Here is a 7,500-nt window from a genome sequence, read left to right as displayed (position 1 = left end):
CCTTCATGACTTTGCTCTTGCATCAGAGTGCATCTTCGGCTGTTGCTGTTCGAGATAAACAAACAAAAACTCACACGGAGATTAATAGCAACTTATTGCATCTGTAGATTTGATTTCATTTTTTAATTCTACGACACTCCTTGGTACTGCTTATAGCACACAGCTTGTGAAAAATCAATATGAATAGTACTTTTTTTTTTTTTTTTTTTTTTTTGAAACTGAGGATGATCAATCGTTGCAGTGTCTTTTACTGGTACTCCCCAGTACCTAACTGCGCCAAAGGCTAGTAGTCCCTGACACTTCCAGGGTATTGAGAACCAAAATACTCGAATGTTTTTATCCTATGAAATGAAATCATGTAATATTAAGAAATCGAAAAAGGGTAACTATTAAGTGTTTAGATTAATATTAACACATATCATGCCATAAGATAATTGTTTGCAATTATATACAAAGATATACAAACACACATACACTATCCATTACCTGTTATTAACAATCTTATTTGATAACAATGATGTACCATTTTATTTGAATGCATATATTTGACTTTATATGCTCAGCACTATAAAGAATAAAAAGAAAAGGCAAAGGTGGAGAGGAGGGAGAAGAAAAGAAAGAGTAGGAATTACAATAAGAAAAAGAAGAAGCAGAAGAATAAGAATACAAAGAAAGAACAATCAGTAGAGGAATCAGTTGATTAAGAAGATGCCGTAGAGAATATGAAGGAGAAGAAGGAGAGGAAAGCAAGGAAAGAGGTCATATCAATGAAGGAAAAAATAATTAAGGATTTAGCAGATTTCACACGGAATTTTCTATTTCTGTTAAATTTTCCTATCTCTAAACTTCTCCCATTATTCATGGTTTTCTTACGAAATACTGCAGTAGTTTAGCCTTGATAAATGCAAACATGTATCTTATGATATCAGGTAATATTAATCTAAGCAGTAAATGGTTTCCCTTTTTTCGTTTTATCTAAAATACATGCTACCATACCATAAAATAATATTCCTCGAATATTTTGTTTCTCAATACTCTGCAAGTGAGAGGACCAATAGCTTCTGACACAGTTAGGTACTAAGAAATACCAGTAAAAGATATTGCAACGATAGATTATCCGCAATATCTAAAAAAAAAAAAAAAAAAAAAAAAAAAAAAACGTACAAAACTATTCATATTGAAGTCTGTTCTTCCCAAACTGCGTGCCATAAACAGTACCTAGAGATGTCTTAGAAATAAAATCAAATCTACCGATGCAATAAGCTACATTTAATCTTCGGGTGAATTTATGTTTGTCATTAGGGCGAGGAATCCAAGTTCATTTAAAAAAGTAACATGCGAAGTAAACTCTGATATAAGAGCAAATTCATGGGTGAAGGGGGGAGGGGGTAGTGGGGGAGGATAAAGTTTGGGAACCGTTGATTTCAGGAAACAAAACTCAAGTTGTAAAAGATAGAGAGGAAAGGCATTCATTTCTAAGAAAACAATAGTATTTCATCACACTGAATTTTTTTTATTTTTAGTTTCGTTGACCAATATCGAGGGAGAGCATGACTGTCGCCTGCTAGTGATAACCTGAAAAAAGAAGAAAATAAAAAAATAAAAAAATCTGCCGTTGTTCTTTTTTACTTAAAGTATTGCAATTATCTCACGTCAATGCTTGTTATAGTAAGATAGATAGACAGGTAGATGAATAGAGATATTTAGATAGATAGATAGATAGTATGGATATATAGATAGATAGATAGAGAAAAAAAAAACCTAGTTAACTACATAGGTAGACAGACAGACACAAAGAGTGAGATAGTCACCTAGCTAGATAGACAGACAGACAGACCGAGAGAGAAGAAAGAACGAAAGAAAGAATGATAGATAGATAGATAGATAGAGAAATACGAACTAAACCCACCATATCCATATCCATAGCTCCTGTGTCCATAACCGTAGCTCCTATGACCGTATCCGCCGCCGTGTCCGTATCCGTAACTCCTGTGTCCGTATCCTCCGCCGTGGCCATGGCCGTAGCTTCGGTATCCCGGTTCGGCCTCAGGGGCTCCGTGTGCGAACGCCAAGAGGAAGACCATCACGAGGGCGAAGAGAACCTGAAATAAAGAAGAGAGAAAGAAAAAAACGGTATGTTTAATGCCGTATGTATATTTCATCCCAAAACATGCAAAATGGAACATGTTTTACATGGTCCAACTAACACATAAAGCTTGATACATACACACACTCATATAGATTTATGTGTATACTGTATATACTTTATATATGTGTGTGTGTTTGTGTGTATATATATATAGAGAGAGAAAGAGATCTAGATAACAGTATAATTGGAAATATAGGAAAGATCAGCAGTCACAAGAGAACCAAAAAACAATCAGTAGAGATTACCTTCTGGGGAGCCATGGTGCGGATGCTGGGAAGGTTAGATCTACTGTGTCGAGAAGCAGTCGGCCTCAGCTTTTTATAGTAGCTGCCAATGACAATATACTCCTATGTTCTAATTACTGATGTTTGTGTGTGTTTACGTATGTGTGTGTGTCCGTGTCTGAGCTGAGGTACTGCTTTAGCTGATTAGTTGTTACGTGAAAGTAGCGCTGTGGAGCTGAATTGAAGGTCGTGGGGGAAGTGCGAGACCGTAATTCTTAAAATGGTTGTTGTGTTATGTAAAAGCCGTTTATTAAAAGTTGAAAAGGAAGAAAATAAGAGGAGGAAATGGGATATAGAGGAGAAAGGTAAAGGAGGTGGTGATATATAGACCAATCAGACCAAACCGTGACGTAAGTGTGAACCAATTGCCGTGATTGATTCAATGGCACCGACCCACGTCTGTCTTATTTTAGGGAGTGTTTTATTTTTTCGCGCCTTTTCTATCTAGGTTTCAAAGATATATTATATTTACAAACTAAAATCCACTATAAAGGTTTATTGTAAGTAGAGACGAGTATCTAAATCTTTCCTAAATTTCATCTTCAAACCTGAATAGGATTTAGAGGATTTCAAAACTGTTGCCTCTTCTTTAAGTAAACCTAATTTGTGTATGGAATAGATAAAGACATTGCAACGAGAGATTATCCTCAGTTTCTACAACTAAAACAATAATAATAATAATAAAAAAGAATGAGAGAGAAAAAAAGCTATTCATATTGAAATCTATTCTTCCCAAACTGCGTGCCATAAACAGTAGAGATGTCTTAGAAATTAAATCAAATCTACCGATGCAATAAGTTACATTTAATCTTCGTGTGAGTTTCTGTTTGTCATTAGGGCGAGGAATCCAAGTTCATTAAAAAAAAGTAACAGACGAAGTAAACTCTGATATAAGAGCAAATTCATGGGTGAAGGGGGATGGGGGGGGGGGGGGGGGGGGGGGGGGGGGTTAAGGTGCCATCATTGGATAAAGTTTGGGAACCGTTGATTTCAGGAAACAAAACTCAAGTTGTAAAAGATAGAGAGGAAAGACATTCATTTCTAAGAAAACAATTGTATTTCATCACATTGAAAATCTTTATTCTTAGTTTCGTTGACCAAGATCGAGGGAGAGCATAGCTGTCGACTGCTAGTGATAACCTGAAAATAAAAAAAATCTGCCGTTGTTCTTTTTTACTTAAAGTATTGCAATTATCTCATGTCAATGCTTGTTATAGTAAAATAGATAGACAGGTAGATGAATAGAGATATTTAGATATATAGATAGATAGTATGGATAAATAGATGGATAGATAGAGAGAAAAAACAAACAAACCTAGTTAGCTACATAGGTAGACAGACAGACACAAAGAGAGAGATAGTCACCTTGCTAGATAGACAGACAGATAGACCGAGAGAGAAGAAAGAACGAAAGAATGATAGATAGATAGATAGAGAAATACGAACTAAACCCACCATATCCATATCCATAGCTCCTGTGTCCATAACCGTAGCTCCTATGACCGTATCCGCCGCCGTGTCCGTATCCGTAACTCCTGTGTCCGTATCCTCCGCCGTGGCCATGGCCGTAGCTTCGGTATCCCGGTTCGGCCTCAGGGGCTCCGTGTGCGAACGCCAAGAGGAACGCCATCACGAGAGCGAAGAGAACCTGGAATAAGGAAGAGAGAAAGAGAGAGAAACAAAAATGGTAAGTAGGCTGATGTGTTTATTTTATTCTGAAACAAGCAAATTGGAACATTAGCATGTTATTCATGTTCCAACTAACATACATAACACACACGTAAAGTCAGACACACAGATATATATGAATATATATTTACATATATTTATATCTAGACATATATATATATATATATATATATATATATATATATATAGAGAGAGAGAGAGAGAGAGAGAGAGAGAGAGAGAGAGAGAGAGAAATTGAAAGATATATATATCTATAAATATATATATATATGTATATATATATATATATATATATATATATATATATATATATATATAGAGAGAGAGAGAGAGAGAGAGAGAGAGAGAGAGCGAGAGAAAGAGAGAAGTTCCAGATGATTTATCACAATTGGAAATGAAAAAAAAAAGAGATTACCTTCTGGGGAGCCATGGTACGGGTGCTGGTCAGATGGGCCCTACTGTGTCGAGAGGGAGTTGGCCTCAGATATTTATAGGAGCTGGCAGTGGCAATATACTTCTATGTTCTAATTACTGATGTTTATGTGTGTGTTTACGTGTGTGTGAGAGAACATCAGTCATAGATATTGCTTTAACAGGTTAATTATTACGAGAAAAGAGCAGAATTGAAGGTTGTGGAGGAAGTGCGAGATCGTAAGTATTAAGGTTGTTGTATGTAACAGTCGTTTATAAAAAAAAAAAAAAAAATGAAGAACAACATAAGAGGAGAAAATGGGAGACAGAGGAGGTAGAGGAGGTGGAATAGGTTAATAGAAGAGATGGAATAGGTAGATATAGGAGGTGAAGGAGGAAGATAGTGGAAAAAGAAGATCGAGGAAGTGGAAGAATTGAATAGAGAAGGGAAGGAGAAGGATAGACACACACACATACACTATCCATTACCTGTTATTAACAATCTTATTCGATAACAATGATATACCATTTTATTTGTATGCATTTATTTGCCTTTATATGCTCAGTAATATAAAGAATAAAAAGAAAAGGCAAAGGATGAAACGATGATACTGAAGAGGAGGGAGAAGAAAAAGAAAGAGTAGGAATTACAATAAGAAAAAGAAGAAGCAGAAGAATAATAATACAAAGAAAGAAGAACAAAACAGTAGAGGAATCAGTTGAAGAAGAAGATGCCATAGAGGATATGAAGGAGAAGAAGGAGAGGAAGCAAGGAAAGAGGTCATGTCAATGAAGGAAAAAAATAATTAAGGATTTAGTAAATTTCATACGGAATTTTCTATTTCTGTTGTATTTTCCTAGCTCTAAACTTCTCCCATTATTCATGGGTTTCTTACGAAATACTGCAGTAGTTTAGCCTTGATAAATGCAAACATGTATATTCTAATATCAGGTAATATTAATCTAAACAGTAAATGGTTTCCCTTTTTCCTTTTATTTAAAATACATGCTACCATACCATAGGATAATAGTCCTCGAATATTTTGTTTCTCAGTACTCTGCAACCTGGACCAATAGCCTCTGACACAGTTAGGTACTAAAAATACCAGTAAAAGACATTGCAACGATAGATTATCCTCAGTTTCTACAACTAAAATGAAGAAGAAGAAGAAAAAAAAAAAAAATGAACGTTCAAAACTATTCATATTGAAGTCTGTTCTTCCCAAACTGCGTCATAGAAATTAAATCAAATCTACGGATGCAATAAGTTACATTTAAATTTTGGGTGAGTTTATGTTTGTCATTAGGGCGAGGAATCCAAGTTCATTTCAAAAAGTAACAGACGAAGTAAACTCTGATTTAAGAGCAAATTCATGGGTGAAGAGGGGGGGGGGGTAGTGGGGGAGGATTAAAGTGCCATCACTGGATAAAGTTTGGGAACCGTTGATTTCAGGAAACAAAACTCAAGTTGTAAAAGATTGAGAGGAAAGGCATTCATTTCTAAGAAAACAATTGTATTTCATCACATTGAAAATCTTTATTTTTAGTTTCGTTGACCAAGATCGAGGGAGAGCATGACTGTCGCCTGCTAGTGATAACCTGAAAAAAAAAAGAATTTGTTGTTATTTTTTTCTTTACTTTAAGTATTGCAATTATCTCACATTAATGTTTGTAATTGTAAAATAAATAGACAGGTAGAGAAATAGAGATAGACAGATGGATGGATAGATAGATTGGATAAATAGATAGATATAGAAAGAAATACCTAGTTAGCTAGAAAGGTAGACAGACAGACACAAAGAGAGAGATAGTCACCTAGCTAGATAGACAGAGAGACAGATAGACCGAGAGAGAAGAAAGAACGAAAGAATGATAGATAGATAGATAGATAGAGAAATACGAACTAAACCCACCATATCCATAGCTCCTGTGTCCATAACCGTAGCTCCTATGACCGTATCCGCCGCCGTGTCCGTATCCGTAACTCCTGTGTCCGTATCCTCCGCCGTGGCCATGGCCGTAGCTTCGGTATCCCGGTTCGGCCTCAGGGGCTCCGTGTGCGAACGCCAAGAGGAACACCATCACGAGGGCGAAGAGAACCTGGAATAAAGAAGAGAGAAAGAGAGAGAAACAAAAATGGTAAGTAGAATCATGTGTTTTATTTTATTCTAAAACAAGCAAATTTGAACATTATTAACATGTCATTCATTTTCCAACTAACATACATAACACACACGTAAAGTCAGACACACACACATACACAGATATATATGAATATATATTTACATATATTTATATCTAGACATATATTTATATATATAGAGAGAGAAATAGAAAAATATATATGTATATATAGAGAGACAGAGAGAAAGAGAAAAGTTCTAGATGATATATCACAATTGGAAAAGAAAAGAAAAGAAGAAGAAGAAGAAAATCAGTAGAGTTTACCTCCTGGGGAGCCATGGTGCGGGTGCTGGTAAAATAGGACCTACTGTGTCGAGAGGGAGTTGGTCTCAGGTATTTATAGGAGCTGGCAGTGGCAATATACTATGTTCTAATTACTGATGTTTATGTGTGTGTTTACGTGTGTGTGAGAGAACATCAGTCATAGATATTGCTTTAGCAGGTTAATTATTACGAGAAAAGAGCAGAATTGAAGGTTGTGGAGGAAGTGCGAGATCGTAAGTATTAAGAAGGTTGTATGTAAAAGTCATTTATAAAAAGTTGAAGAGGAACTTAAGAGGAGAAAATGGGAGACAGAGGAGGTAGAGGAGGTGGAATAGGTTAATAGAAGAGATGGAATAGGTAGATATAGGAGGCGAAGGAGGAAGATAGTGGAAAGAGAAGATCGAGGAAGTGGAAGAATTGAATAGAGAAGGGAAGGAGAAAGATAGAGGTGGAAAAGGAAGACAGGAAAGGTATCTAGAACTTTCAGAGTCCTGGATTTACAAGTAGATATTTCTTAGA

General features: G+C 35.8%; 2 long non-coding RNA genes across 2 annotated transcripts; both read right to left on the bottom strand.

Annotated features, from left to right (window-relative positions):
* Positions 1 to 1,473: 1,473 nt before the first annotated feature.
* Positions 1,474 to 2,426, bottom strand: LOC147469530 (uncharacterized). Its single transcript, XR_015191999.1, has 3 exons — positions 2,395 to 2,426; positions 1,910 to 2,102; positions 1,474 to 1,575 (listed from the first exon to the last, which is right to left on the bottom strand). It is a non-coding gene; the product is annotated as an uncharacterized LOC147469530 (long non-coding RNA).
* Positions 2,427 to 6,060: 3,634 nt separating this feature from the next.
* LOC122247383 (uncharacterized) lies at positions 6,061 to 6,629 on the bottom strand. The gene is made up of 2 exons (XR_006222669.2): positions 6,447 to 6,629; positions 6,061 to 6,132 (listed from the first exon to the last, which is right to left on the bottom strand). It is a non-coding gene; the product is annotated as an uncharacterized LOC122247383 (long non-coding RNA).
* Between the last annotated feature and the right edge of the window lie 871 nt (positions 6,630 to 7,500).

This window comes from Penaeus japonicus, unplaced genomic scaffold (genome assembly GCF_977035675.1).
Source record: "Penaeus japonicus unplaced genomic scaffold, GWHDUDI00000001_assembly GWHDUDI00000021, whole genome shotgun sequence".
NCBI classification, from domain to species: domain Eukaryota; kingdom Metazoa; phylum Arthropoda; class Malacostraca; order Decapoda; family Penaeidae; genus Penaeus; species Penaeus japonicus.
This window is presented reverse-complemented; position numbering and strand designations above follow the sequence as displayed.